Source organism: Pipistrellus kuhlii, unplaced genomic scaffold, assembly GCF_014108245.1.
Source record: "Pipistrellus kuhlii isolate mPipKuh1 unplaced genomic scaffold, mPipKuh1.p scaffold_m20_p_73, whole genome shotgun sequence".
NCBI lineage: Eukaryota > Metazoa > Chordata > Mammalia > Chiroptera > Vespertilionidae > Pipistrellus > Pipistrellus kuhlii.
In genome coordinates, this window is record NW_023425577.1 from 46689 (window position 1) to 61254 (window position 14566).

The window sequence follows — 14566 nt, forward strand, 5'->3', positions numbered from 1 at the left end:
AACCAAAAGCAAATCAGAAAACTCAGTTACAGACCTATACAGGGTATCCCCCCAAAATGTACACACACACACACACACACACACACACACACACACAGCTGATAGCTCAGTTTTAGAAATGAAATGCATTCTAATAAAAATACTGCCTTTATAGTTATTCAAAGTGTGTGTCTACATTTTGGGGGGACCCTCTATATATTTGCCTCTGTAAGATGGCAATGTGATCAAGACAATACTTGGTTTCTGAAAGAGGAAACAGAGAGGGGGCCGGAGACCGGGATGCCAGGACACAGGCTTTATTGGAGAGAAGAGTACCACTGCCGGCTGCTTCCAGAGAGAGAGCGGAAGAGAGCGAGGGCCGGGGTTCATGCCCTTTTTAAGGGGAGGATAGGGGACGGGGCTTAGGGCACTCAGCACATGCTGATTGGTGGTTTCATGTAAGGCCTATGATTAGGGACCTAGGGACTTAGGAATTGGGGGCTTAGGGTGTTTGGCAGGTGCTGATTGGTGGGACAGTGCTCAGGAACGTCTGGCTGCAGGTGTAGTTTACGTCTGTCCATCAATTGGAGGAGGGGAGGATCTATCAGTGTCTCAGATATGCAATAGATTCTAGAAAATACTGCTTACGGTGCCACCCTGAAGGCAGAGCGGACTTGGCCGGGGCACCAGGACACTTGTCCAGGTCTCGCGTGGGCCATTCCTCCAGGAGCCAGGCACTGAGCACCGACACGCTTAGGGAGCCTGGGTGACCTCACCAGGATCCTGCGATTCCAGAGGAGGAGGGCAGAGGGCCCGCGAAGTCAGCCAAGTGCAGTGCCACATCTCCACTCCTGAGCAGCTGCCCCTGGCTTATCCTGAACTCACGTCTTTGGGGAGACAAACATTTGAAAGGGAACTTCTGTTTAGAGATAGGCGTTGCATGCGTAGCAAGAGAAGGATAGGGATGCAAAAGGACTCCGAGCCAATGCAGGCGAGTGAGAGCTACTTATTTGGCCTCTGTCTCCAAAAGAGGGAGAAGATGGGGCTGGGTTAAAGGAGAAAAGGTCTCTCTCATCAAAGTTTCTAGCTCTCTCTCTCTCTCCCTTCCTCTCTGTAAAAATAAATAAATAAATAAATTAATAAAATATATTTTTAAAAAATTTAAAAAACAAAACAAAACCTGGTTTGGCTCAGTGGTAGAGTGTCAGCCTGAGGACTGAAAGGTCCTGGGTTCGATTCCAGTCGAGGGCATGTATCTTGGTTGCAGGCACATCCCCGGTAGGGGGTGTGCAAGAAGCAGCTGGTCGATGTTTCTCTCCCATCGACCTTTCTATATCTCTATCTCTCTCCCTTCCTCTCTGTTAAAAAAAAAAAAAAAAAAAAAAAAAAAAAAAAAAAAAATCAATAAAATATATAAAAAAGTTTTTTTTAAAGGAGAAAAGGCACCTCCCTTCCCAGTCACGGAAGAGCATCTGGAAGCCAGGAGGCCCAGGGTGCTTTGTGGCTTCGGGGAGAACACGGAAGAGAACAAGTCTTCACCTTGAAGGCTCAGTGCCATCTGCATATTACCTCCAAACAACAGGAATAATAACACGCTTAACTCAAGCACTGCTTTTATTACGCCAAGTTCAAAGGGCTTTTAAAAGGGGGACTGCCGCTTTATGGGTTTAGGAAAGCTGGATTCCGGGAAACAGCTGGCTTCTCTTTCTGGCTCGACTGCTTGTTTTTCTGGTGACTGGTGCTCCGTAGGAAGGGTCTGGCGATCTCTTGGAGCCAACTGTTCTTAACATTTGGGGAAAAGGTAAGGAACCAGAGACATCCAGACAACCCCTGACATTTCCGGTTTCCCAAAAGCTTTTGAAGTCTAACTCAAAGCGCTCCTGCTTCTGGTTGGAGGGAGGAGGCCAGGAATGCATGACGGTGCCAACACAGACGGCATGACAAAAGCATTTCCTGTTTTCTCGGTGGCTCTGTTACAATTATCCTTTATTTACCACTGAGTGCTCAAAACACTTGAGTCTATTGCATGGCTCTCTGATGTCCCTCTACCAGCTCAATCTGAAGGTCATGGGGATGGTGCGTGCAAGGGTCCTGCAGTGTCACAGGCAGACAGGCAGACAGGCCAGGGTTTGGCTACTACAGGCTTTGGTCCTGGCCTACAGCCTTATAGTCTAAGGCAGGGCTGGCTAGCTTTCTGTAAAGGACCGGATAGTAAATATTTTATGCTTGGGGGCCAGATGGCTCTGCACAACTCCTCAGCTCTGACATTGAATGAAAGCAGTCATAGACGTTATGTACATGAGTGGATCGGGCTGCGTGCAAATAAAACTGTATTTCCAATAAAAGCAGGCATCGGGCTGAGCAGTTTGCTGAGCCCTGGTCCAAGGATTGAAAATATTAATTTTTTTTTTCTTAGAGAAACTGCAAGTCTGACTCCGAATAAAAGCAGCCCCGAAGGAGATGTGGATCCGGTGCAGGGAGGCCCTGTGTGTGAACCTTGGGCATCTGCTTCGTGGTTGTTACAGAGTTCTTAACGTCACATTCAGAGGTTTCAATCTGGGCATCACTTCCTAGTTTTGTGACCTGGAGCAAGTTGTTAACTACGGTATGGCTCAGTGTCATCACCCAAAGGTGGAGATAATGACACTTAACACTCAGAGTGGCAGGAGGAGGCTTCCGGGGATGACCCTGGGAAGGCACTTAGCATCACTGGTATTTAGTCTAAATTTGGCGGCTGTTGAATCAGGAGTCTTTAGCGTTGCAAACAGGCTTTTTTCCTTCCACTGTATAAAATGATGTTTATCAAAGTTGAAATGAAATCAGTACTTTAAAAAATATATATTTTATTGATTTTTTACAGAGAGGAAGGGAGAGGGATAGAGAGCTAGAAACATTGATGAGAGAGAAACATCGACCAGCTGCCTCCTGCACACTCCCCACTGGGGATGTGTCTGCGACCAAAGTACATGCCCTTGATCAGAATCGAACCTGGGATCCTTCAGTTCGCAGGCCAACGCTCTATCCACTCAGCCAAACCAATTTTGGCTTGGTACTTTTTTTTTTTTTTTTTTAAATATATTTTATTGACTTTTTACAGAGAAGAAGGGAGAGAGATAGAGAGCTAGAAACACGGATGAGAGAGAAACTACGAAACTATGGAGCCAATCAACCAGCTGCTTCCTGCACACCTCCCACTGAGGATGTGTCTGCGACCAAGGTACATGCCCTTGACCGGAATTGAACCTGGGACCTCTCAGTCTGCAAACCGATGCTCTATTCACTGAGCCATACTGGTTTTGGCTCAGTACTTTTTTTTTTTTTTTTTTTTAGAGGGAAGGGAGAGGGAGAGAGAGAAACATCCATGTGACAGTGAAACATGGATCAGTTGCCTGCTGCACTCATCCCAAAGGGGGATGGAACCCATTGCTGGGTATTGCCCTGACCGGGAATCAAACCTGCAACTTTTCAGTGTATGGGATGAGGCTCCAACCACCTGAGCCACACTGGCCAGGGCGAGATCAGTACTTTAAAAAATATACTTACTGATTTCAGACAGGAATGGAGAGGGAGAGAGAGACAGAAACATCAATGATGAGAATCATTAATTGGCTGCCTCCTGCATGCCCCACACTGGGGATTGAGCCTGCAACCTGGCATATGCCCCAACAGGGAATCCAACTTCAGACTTCAGACACCTTCTTCCCCAACCCCGTTCATAGGTCGATGCTCAACCACTGAGCCACACAGGCTGGGCAAGATCAGAACTTTTAAATTAAAAAAAATATATATTTTATTGATTTAAAAAAATATTTTAATTGATTTTTTACAGAAAGGAAGGGAGAGAGATAGAGAGCTAGAAACACCGATAGAGAGAAACATCCACCAGTTGCCTCTTGGACACCCCCTACTGGGGATGTGCCTGCAACCAATGTACATGCCCCTGACTGGAATCGAACCTGGGACCTTTCAGTCCGCAGACGGACGCTCTACCACTGAACCAAATCGGTTTCGGCTATTTTATTGATTTTTTTTACAGAGAGGAAGGGAGAGAGAGTCAGAAACATAAATGAGAAAGAAACATCGACCAGCTGCCTCCTGCACACCCTCCACCGGGGATGTGCTCACAACCAAGGTACATGCCCTTGACTGGAATCGAACCCGGGTCCCTTCAGTCCCCAAGCCAACACTCTATCCATTGAGCCAAACCGATTTCAGCAGTGCTTTTAATTTTTGGTCTACATCTAGGACACCAAGGTTGTCACTACACCAATTCATGATAGTAAGCATTGTCTGTAGGAGAAATGACATAAAAGAACAAAATGGTGTCTAGAATATCACCCTTAAGACCATGATTTGGACAAATTAAAATCTTTTAAAAAATATTTCAGAGTTAGGTTATATACAGACAGTTGAAATATAGGGTGTCCCCCAACATGCATACACACTTTAACAGCTGATAACTCACTTAATTTTTAGTCCTTTTCAGGTTTAACTGATTCAAAACAATGCTTGAAGCCAGACTAAGCTCTGAACACAGAAAATTAATCCTAAAGTGCCACTGGGCTTTTTTTTTTTTATGGGGCTACATAAAGTTTATGGTACAAAACTGGCAACAGAAGACGAATTGAGGGCGCACAAATACGGAACAAAATGATTCTTGATGTTTATGATTCCTTTGCAGAGCCTGGACCAGAATGACCATGAGTTTGAAAACTGGCATGGGTGAGGAAATTATTCATTTCTGTAGGCTCTTTTAAATTTTGAAAATGAACTGTATGTTAATAAACACGGACTTTCTAATCATTCAAAGTGTGTATACATTTTTTGGGAGACCCTTTATCAAAGGAATGTAGAGGAACCCCCTACCCTTATCACCCACCCTCGGACCAAATACTGATTTTTACTACTGATGGGCCTTCTCCTAAAGGAGGATGTTGTCCAAAATAAGTGAGTACTGCTGACAGTTTTTTTTTGTTTTGTTTTTTAAACATACACACATATTTTATTGATTTTTTTTTTACAGAGAGGAAGGAAGAGGGACAGAGAGTAAGAAACATCGATGAGAGAGATACATCGATCAGCTGCCTCCTGCACACCTCCCACTGGGGATGTGTCCGCAACAAAGGTACACGCCCTTGACCGGAATCGAACCTGGGACCTTTCAGTCCGCAGACCGACGCTCTATCCACTGAGCCACACCGGCTTCGGCACTACTGACAGTTTTTAAGAGACAGGCTCTTCTTTCATCGTGTCTGAGACGGATTCTGGTAAAAACACGGAGAAGCTAAGAAACAGAACTCGGACCCTCCAGCAGCAGAAAGCCTCAGCACGTCCACGTGTGACGTTCCAGTTCCAAACGACGCTTCTTCACTGCCTCCACCCGTGCAGACTCCCCTGCATTCAGGTGATTTTCCAAACAGCAAACCACAAGGATAGGAACGAGCTTCTGGAGGAAGACCACAATGCAACACGGTGGGAATGGGACACACAGGAGTCAGGTTTAGGGCCACAGAACTGTCCCACGCCCACCCCACACGGGCCCTATGTAATCAATTCCCTTGATTGTCACGAGGAACCCCTTCCAGAAAAGTGCTGCTCGCTCAGAGCGGACCCGGATAAAGAGAAGATGCCTAGTCAGGTGAGAAAACTGGTGAAGGGAACGGATAGGATCGGGTGCGAAATGAGAAGGGGGGGGGGGGGAAAGAAATGAAAATGTCCAATACACCAACACTTTCTAGACATTTCAAATATAATATTAAACCTCAAGCAAAATATTTAGACCGATCTTACTTCTTGCCCAAATTTGCCAGGGACCATTCATTCATTCACCCATCCTCACCTACTTGTTTAGTGCTATGCGGTGTCTAGCATTGTCCCAAGCACCAGGGATGCAGCAGAGAACAAAACAGGCAGTTTTTGCTCTTCTGACATTACATTATAGGGGGTTAGGTTGGGTCATCCTGGGCAGCCTTTTATTTATTTATTTATTTATTTATTTTTAACCCTTATTCAAAGATAAGTTTTTATTTTTTTATTTTTAAAATATTTTTTATTGATTTTTTTAAAGAGAGGAAAGGAGAGGGATAGAGAGTTAGAAACATTGATGAGAGAGAACCATTGATCAGCTGCCTCTTGCACACCCCCTACTGGGGACGTGCCCACAACCCAGGTACATGCCCTTGACCAGAATTGAACCCGGGACCTTTCAGTCCACAGGCCAACGCTCTGTCCACTGAGCCGAACCAGTTTCGGCAAAGGTAAGTTTTATTGATGAAAGAGAGAGAGAGAGAAACATCTATTGGCAGCCTCCCGTACATCCCCTGACTACGAATTGAATCCAAAACCTTTTGTTGTATTGGATGACACTCCAACCAACTGAGCTACCTGGCCAGAGTAGCAGCCTATTTTTAAAAAACATTTTATTTTTATTTAAAAAAATATATATTTTATTGATATTTTTACAGAGAGGAAGGTAGAGGGACAGAGAGCTAGAAACATCGATGAGAGAGAAATGTCGACCAGCTCTCTCCTGCATACTCCCCACCGGGGACGTGCCTGCAACCAAGGCACATGCCCCTGACCGGAATCGAACCTGGGACCCTTGAGTCCACAGGCCGACGCTCTATCCACCGAGCCAAACCGGCTTTGGCAAAAACAAAATACATTTGAAGTGAAGTGGAGGAGCAGCTGGGAAAGGGCCTGGGCAGCTTAAGTATGTCTGGTGAGGTTTGAAGGTATGTCATCAGAAACCGAGCATTTCCAGGTTCTGAGAAATAAAAATATCCTCATTTAAAAAAAATATATATTTTATTGATTTTTTACAGAGAGGAAGAGAGAGGGATAGACAGAAACATCCATCAGCTGCCTCTTGCACACCCCCTACTGGGGGATGTGCCAGCAATCAAAGTACATGCCCTTGACCGGAATGGAATCTGGGACCTTCAGTCTGCAGGCCGACGCTCTATCCACTGAGCCAAACCGGTTTCGGCAAAATATCCCCATTTGACAGAGGAGCAAGTGAGACTAGAGCACTTAAGTGACCAGGCCACAGAATTGTAATGGCAGAGCTAGGGACGGAACCCAGATTTCCGGATTCTTGGCCAATGCCTGCTTCACTCAGTTGAACTGTCCTTTATAACCATCCATTTCAGATAATCCAACTGGGTCAACCAGTTTTCAGAAAATCTGCCTATTTTAAGAATCTCCATGGCAAGCTAATTAATATAGTATGTACTTTCTGGCACAGGAAAATGGTTCAAAAATTCAAAATCTATTTAGTGAAAACTATCAGTTTTATCTTTTTTGTTGTTGTTAACCCTCACCCAAGGATTTTTCCCCCCCCATTAATTTCAGTTTAGAGAGTGGAAGGGAGAGGTGGAGAGAAACATTAATTTTTTTTTGGAAACTATATTTTTCTTGATTTCAGGGAGGAAGGGAGAGGGAGAGAGATAGAAACATCAATGATGAGGGATAGTCATGGATTGGCTGCTTCTGCACGCCCTGCATGGGGATCCAGCTCTGAAACCCAGACATGTGCCCTGATAGGGAATCAAACCCTGACACTCAACCACTGAGCCACACCGTCTGGGCACTTCCTTTACAACTTAATCCCCCACCCCGACTCCCCAAATTTAAACACAACCGGCTCACTCCTGACAAGGTACAAACGCTGACCCCACCCCAGATTCTCCGGTGTGGGTTACCCCAGGTGGGCACCTTGTCCTTCTCGTCCTGCCAGGCCTTAGCTGAGCCCTTGGGCGGGCCACTTCATTCTTCTGGGCCTTGGTTTCCCCTCCCGGCAAAACAGGGAGGATAACCATAACCATCTCTTCCGCCGTCCAGGGGCCCTCTCCTCCGACCACTCCCACCACGAAGGCCTCCCAAGCGCTCACCCCAGAGTCCACACTGTTCGCAGTCTGCCAACTGCCTCGGGCACGCCCCTTCCTGGGGATCCAGCCCGCAGCCCAGGCATGTGCCCTTGGCTGGGATCGAACCCGGGACCCCCTCAGTCTGCAGCAGGCACTCTATCCATTGAGCCAAACCAGCCAAGGGCAGTCACACTTTTCTTGCTACTTTTGCCTTTGATTCCTCCGCCATTTATAACGGTATCTACCGGATGTCTCTGTTCAGATCTTAGACCAAATCTGGAATCTGAATTTTGCACCGATGACTCAGCGGTGACTAATTCCTCTCCAGAAAGGAGTTCACAGCAGCATTTCTTTAAATAGAAACTTTCCTCAACGCCCTGGAAACGATTCACTTTATATAAAATTCATTTAGCTACACGACTCCTCCCTCCACTTTTGTTCCTGCATTGAGACACGGACCTTCAGGCATGACTGACTGTGCAGGTTTCACCTGGCTAAGGGCATGGGGACGGGGCTGAAGTCTAGCCTAGGCTGTGCTTTCCACAGTGTGCACACTGGGCGCCTTCTCACGTGTGTATTAGAGTGGGTGCCGTTTTCTAGTTACATGGGTTTCTGTGTGTGCAGCTGCCTTCCTGTGCATTGTAGTTGTACAGTTACTTGGGTTTGGGTTTTATGGAATGCTCACAAGATATATATATATTTTAAGAATAGTTTATTGATTTTTAGAGAGAGGAAGGGAGAAGAGAGAAACATGGATGTGAGAGCACAACATCCATCAGCTACCTCCTGCACGGCCCCTGCTGGGGATTGAGCCACAACCAGGGCATGTTCCCTGACTTAGAATGGAACTATGAATAGTAGCTTTTTGGTGCACAGGACAATGCTCAATCAACCGAGCCACACCGGCCAGGGCAACAAGCTTTTGTAGTGTGTCATTCCATTTCATTCCTGCCACAGACTTTGTATGGACCCAAGTCTTCGGTTAAAATTACACATGGTATAAAGAGGGTCATGGTTGGCCCTGACAGGTTTGGCTCTTTGGATAGAGGGTCCACCTGTGGACTCAAGGGTCCCAGGTTTGATTCCGGTCAAGAGAATGTACCTTGGTTGCGGGCACATCCCCGGTGGGGGGGGGTGCAGGAGGCAGCTGATGGATGTTTCTCTCTCATCAATGTTTCTAACTCTCTGTCCCTCTCCCTTCCTCTCTGTAGAAAATCAATGAAATATGTGTTTATTTACTTATTTATTTATTAAAAAAAAAATTTTTTTTTAAAAGATCATGGTTGGATATTGGAAGGTCAGACAGAGGCCAAAAACTAGGACTACAAGCTTTATTAGAGGAGAGGGACCTGCAAGGGGGGAACAGCAACCTGTACATTGTGGGGAGGAATGGGGGCTTAGTATACTCAGCACACGCTGATTGGTGACTTAATGTACGGTCCATGTAAGGTACATAGGTAATCACTCAGGTACTTAGGGACAAGGGCTTAGGGTATTTGGCAGGTGCTGATTGGTGGTTCAATGTGTAGTCCATATAAGGTGGCGGGTTAGGTACTCAGGTATGTCCAGGCCACAGGTGCAGGTTACGCCATACTCCGCCCACCAGCTGGGGGAAGGGAGGATCTCTCAGATATCAGTCCTCTTTCTTGGCTGGATTAGGTCATTCAGGAACCCAGACTCTCCCATCCTGTGGCTCTTCCCTGGTTTGTCCTCAGACACAAGGTAGGAGCTTGGTTGCCTCCATTTCCAAGTTTCAGCTGGAAGAAAGGGGGAGAAGGAAGGCTGGGACGAGTCGATTTGTGTTTAAGGAGATGACTTTCAAATTGCTCTTACATTTGCTTAAACCCCAATCACATGATCACATCTGGCTGCCAGGGTTCCTGGGAAATGTAGTTTCTAGTTAGGGGGACAATGTGTCCAGATACAATTCAGGGGTTGTATTACTAAAGGAATAAGGGGAGTGGATTTTGAGATGGTTAGAGGCTGTAAGCCCCTTGAGGATAAGGACTAGGTCATTGAATTTTTTGAACAAACACAGTGGATAGATGTTGTAAACAAATGGTCACTGCCACAAACTTAATGCCATCAGGAGCCCCCAGTTTGGGGTGTGGTGAGAAGAGAACTTTACTAAGGTAAACAGTTTGCAAACTGGGCAAACACAGCCCGTACTAGAAACCAAAGTGTCGTGGAGACAAAGGGGAGGCTGCTTTTTACAGAGAAAATCCCCTCCCTTACCCCTGTTAAGGAGGAATCCAAATCTGCAGAGTCTGATTGGTCCAACTAGCACTCTCCTCTGGGGGGTAGGAGTCAGCTTAGTGCACTCTGATTGGCTGTTATGGAGCAGCTCTGATTGGTTAGCAGCTATGCAAATGAGGGCGTAGGTGTGCAGTTTGATTAGATAGATCAGGTTTCAGCCCATTGGTTGAAATACAACACTAGCCCGACCTAGGAATCATGAGATCTATTATAGGTTTGATTCCCTGTCAAGAGCACATGCCTCTTCCCGCTTCTGGTAGCCAAAGGCATTCTTTGGCCGTTAGCAGCATCTTTTCAATGTCTACCTCCGTCTTCACACGGCTACCTTACATCTGTCTCTCTCTGAAATGTATTATAGGATTACCAGTCATGCCGAAACCGGTTTGGCTCAGGGGGTAGAGCGTCGGCCTGCGGACTGAAAGGTCCCAGGTTTGATTCCGGTCAAGGGCATGTACCTTGGTTGCGGGCACATCCCCAGTAGAGGGTGTGCAGGAGGCGGTTGGTCAATGATTCTCTCTCATCGATATTTCTAACTATCCCTCTCTCTTCTTCTCTGTAAAAAAAAAAAATCAATAAAATACATTAAAAAAACAAAAAGATTACCAGTCATATTGGGCTAGCACCCCCTACGCTCCAATGAACTTATTTTAACTTGGTGTTACTACAAAGACCTTATTTCTAAATTAGGTCACTACTGAAATGTTTTTACTCAACACTTTTGACATCAAATGTGTGTGTTTTTTCACATTAACCCCTCCGCCCCCACAATTTCCCAACTCTTCAGATACCAACTGGGTGTCCAACGATTCAATGCAGACCCCATGACCCCCTCTCCAGGTTCAATAATTTGCTCGATTGCTCATGTAACTCAGGGAAAATGGCTTACCAGTTACTATTGCTGGTTTATTACAAAGTATACACATGCACAGCCAGATGCTTGGTACATAGCCAGTGCTCTGTGGGTGTAGCCACAAGATCCTAACATGAGGGTGCATTGGTCTGAGATGATCAAATTGCGAACACCACAAGCTTGCCCCATGCACCTTTATTTCTGGGGATTTACCAAGACTAATGAAGCTAACCAGTCCCAGTAGCTCTGAGATATGATATTTTGTGCCCTTCAAGACATATTAAAGAAATAATAGGGCTAACCAGATTCTACTCCTGCCTCATCGAAGTCTATTCTCCACACGGCCGCCAGAGGGAGCCTTTGCTTCTCTTTTTAAGAACGTTTTCAAATTTGTGTGTATCATTTCCTATTTGCTTTAAAAAATTGCAGCTAAGTTCACAAAACATAAAATTAGTCATTTAAAAATGAACAATTCAGTGCCATTTAGTGCGTTGACAGTGTTGTGCAACCATAACTTCTACCTCGTTCCAGAATGTTTGTTACCCCAAAAGAAAGCCCTGTGCTCAGTAAATGTGAGTGGAATGCAATTAGCCAGAAACCCCATCGTCCGGGGAATGCTTGGAAGGTGTTTTGTGGGTGGTGTGGGGCTGCACTCTCCTATTACTCAACTTTGCTTTCCTCTCTCTTCTCCTTTAGGTTTGAGCGGAGTAAACAATAAACCACTCATTGATTTGTTCGCGGACAATCATTTATTTTGTCAAGTCACTGAACCAGATGGTGAAGACACAGGAATGGAAAAACTTGTCCTTGCCTTTAAGGTAAGTTACACTTGAGAGAGGAGACAGATGAAGCATTTCAACGCGGTATATATATCAGAGGCTTCAGAGACTGCAGACTAGGACCCCCCGCCTGTGTTTGAAAATTAAGTTTTGTTGGAACACAGCCAAGCCCGTTTGCCTAGCATTATCTATCGCTAATTTCACGCTGCAGCTGACAGCGTTGAGTCGCTGCAACAGAGATTCTCTGGACTGAAAAGCTAAAAATATCTCCTGCCCGCTCCTTTAAGGAAAAAGGTTTGCCGGTCTTTGTTACACATAATGATGGCATATTTAAAGTGGACAGGGAGCCCCGGATGAGGAGGGGCAGTTAACCGCTGGGGGTGAAGAAGTTGCAGGACGAGGCAAGGCTTGCTGGTGCTAAAATTTGGTCTGGCTGTGCATACATTTTATTTTATTTTAAAAAAAAAAATATTTTATTGATTTTTTTTTACAGATAGGAAGGGAGAGGGATACAGAGTTAGAACCATCAATGAGAGAGAGAGAGACATCGATCAGCTGCCTCCTGCACACCCCCTACTGGAGATGTGCCCGCAACCAAGGTACATGCCCTTGACCGGAATCGAACCTGGGACCTTCCAGTCTGCAGGCCAATGCTCTATCCACTGAGCCAAACCAGTTAAGGGTATGCGTACATTTTAAGTGTTTGGCTAAATGAATATTTGCACATGTGTATAATACAACCATGTAACCACGATCAGGATCATAGACATAGGACATCTCCAGCCTCTAGAGGGCTCCACAAACCATTTGTGTAAATGGCACGGTACTGTAAATCCTGTGTTTCCTCCAGCTTTTCATTCATATGCTGTGCTGAGTCCTCTCAGCGTGCTAGCCTTGATGTGGCCTGGAGTTCCATTGTGTACGTGCATGTGTGCATGCGTGCATGTGTGCGTGTGTGCGTGTGCGCGTGCGCATGTGCGCGTGTGCGTGTGTGCGTGTGTGCGTGCGTGCATGTGTGCGTGTGTGCGTGTGTGCGTGTGTGTGTGTGTGTCTGAAAGGCTCTATTGCTGAGGCTCTGGCCAGTTGGAGGTAGGGCTGCACTACAGATTCTGGCTCATGACACCCGTAGGAGAGGGCACAGGAGACCTGCCCACCCACCGGGAGTTCTTTTATTTACCCGTTCCTTCTAATTTGCTCGGTGAGTGTGAACTTATACACAAATTCTACCTGACTACTGGTTACTTAATTTGTATCTGCCCCAGAGAATCAGAACAGGTATTCTGGAAACAAAAGCTTTGTCATTAGTGTTTCATTATCACAGCATTATTCACAATTGTCAAAAGGTGGAAACAACACACATGCCAGCGATAGATGAATAGATAAAGAAAATGTGGTCCGCCCACACAGTGGCATATCATTTGGCCATAAGGAGGAATGAAGTACGAATACAGGCTACAACATGGATGAACCTTAAAAATATTATATCCAGCCGAAACCGGTTTGGCTCAGTGGATAGAGCGTCGGCCTGCAGACTGAGGGGTCTCAGGTTCGGTTCCGGTCGGGGCATGTACCTTGGTTGCAGGCACATCCCTGGTGGGGGGTGTGCAGGAGGCAGCTGATCTGTGTTTCTCCCTCATCGATGTTTCTAGCTCTCTATCCTTCCCCTTCCTCTCTGTAAAAAATCAATAAAAATATATTAAAAAAATATTACATCCAGTGAGAAAAGTCAGACACAAAAGGTTATAGAGAGCGTGATTCCACTTATAGGAAGTGTCCAGAACAGGCAATGTATAGAGACAGGAAGCACACTAGTGGTGGCCAGGGGCTGGGGGCGGGGAGGAGGAAATGGAGAGTGGGCCAGCCACACTGAACTCGGTGCTGCTTTTCAGGCCAACGGGCCTGTGTACAACCTTCTCATGAGCCTTGATTTTCTGTTTACCCTTTAGATAATCTCTTTCAAGCCTCACTTCCTTTCAGAAGTTTTTTCTTATTTTCTCTGTGAATCAATAGCACGTATCACAACGTTGCAGTTGCCAACCTGCTCCTTTAAGAGACGGTCTAGCCCAGTGGCTAAAAACTGAGACTCTGGGGTCAGTGCATCTGAATTCAGGTTCTGACTGTGCTCTGAATTAGCTATTCACACCACCTCTGTGGCTGTTTAGATGCGGGTCTGAAAAGGGGGACATGATAGTATCAATCTTTCTTCTAGCATCCTCAGAAGTTTCAATGACTCTGCTAGATGAACTGTGCATGGCACATAATGAATACAGTGTAAATACTAGTTTTTTTTTTTTTTTTGTAGCAGTAAGTTATTGCTGTGTGAGAAAAGAGCCTCTAAACTAGTGTCTTGAAACAATATTTTATGCTTAAAAAAAAATAAGGCATTCATCTATGCATTTCCCTCTAGTTATTGGTTTAGCTATACCCCCACAGCTTTTTACATGTTGTATTTTCATTATCACACAATTAAAAATGTTTTCTAATTTTCACTGATTTTTCAGAGCTATGTGGCTAAATTTCCAAACAACTGGGAATTTTCTAGTTATCTTTTTGTTGCTGACTTCTAGTTTAATTCTATTGTGATCATACTCTGTATGATTATAGTCTTTAAAAAGTTACTGGGACTTGCTTTACAGTGTTAGACTGAACCTCCCAACCCCCACCTGTTAACCTACCCTGCCCCAGTTCCAGGAACCTAACGCCCTAACCGCATAATGCTCTTGGTCCTGGGTTGCAAAACAACCTATCTGCTTGGCTAATCTTGCGGGTTTGAGCAAATAACAGCTACAGGATATAACCGTTGCATAACCTAGAATAACAAGAAACCTATGTAT

The 14566-nt window shown here is 45.5% G+C and overlaps 1 long non-coding RNA gene across 1 annotated transcript; it reads right to left on the bottom strand.

The window, feature by feature from the left end:
- Window positions 1-4120: 4120 nt before the first annotated feature.
- Window positions 4121-8080, bottom strand: LOC123651722. Its single transcript, XR_006740589.1, has 3 exons — window positions 7696-8080; window positions 5194-5425; window positions 4121-4936 (listed from the first exon to the last, which is right to left on the bottom strand). It is a non-coding gene; the product is annotated as an uncharacterized LOC123651722 (long non-coding RNA).
- Between the last annotated feature and the right edge of the window lie 6486 nt (window positions 8081-14566).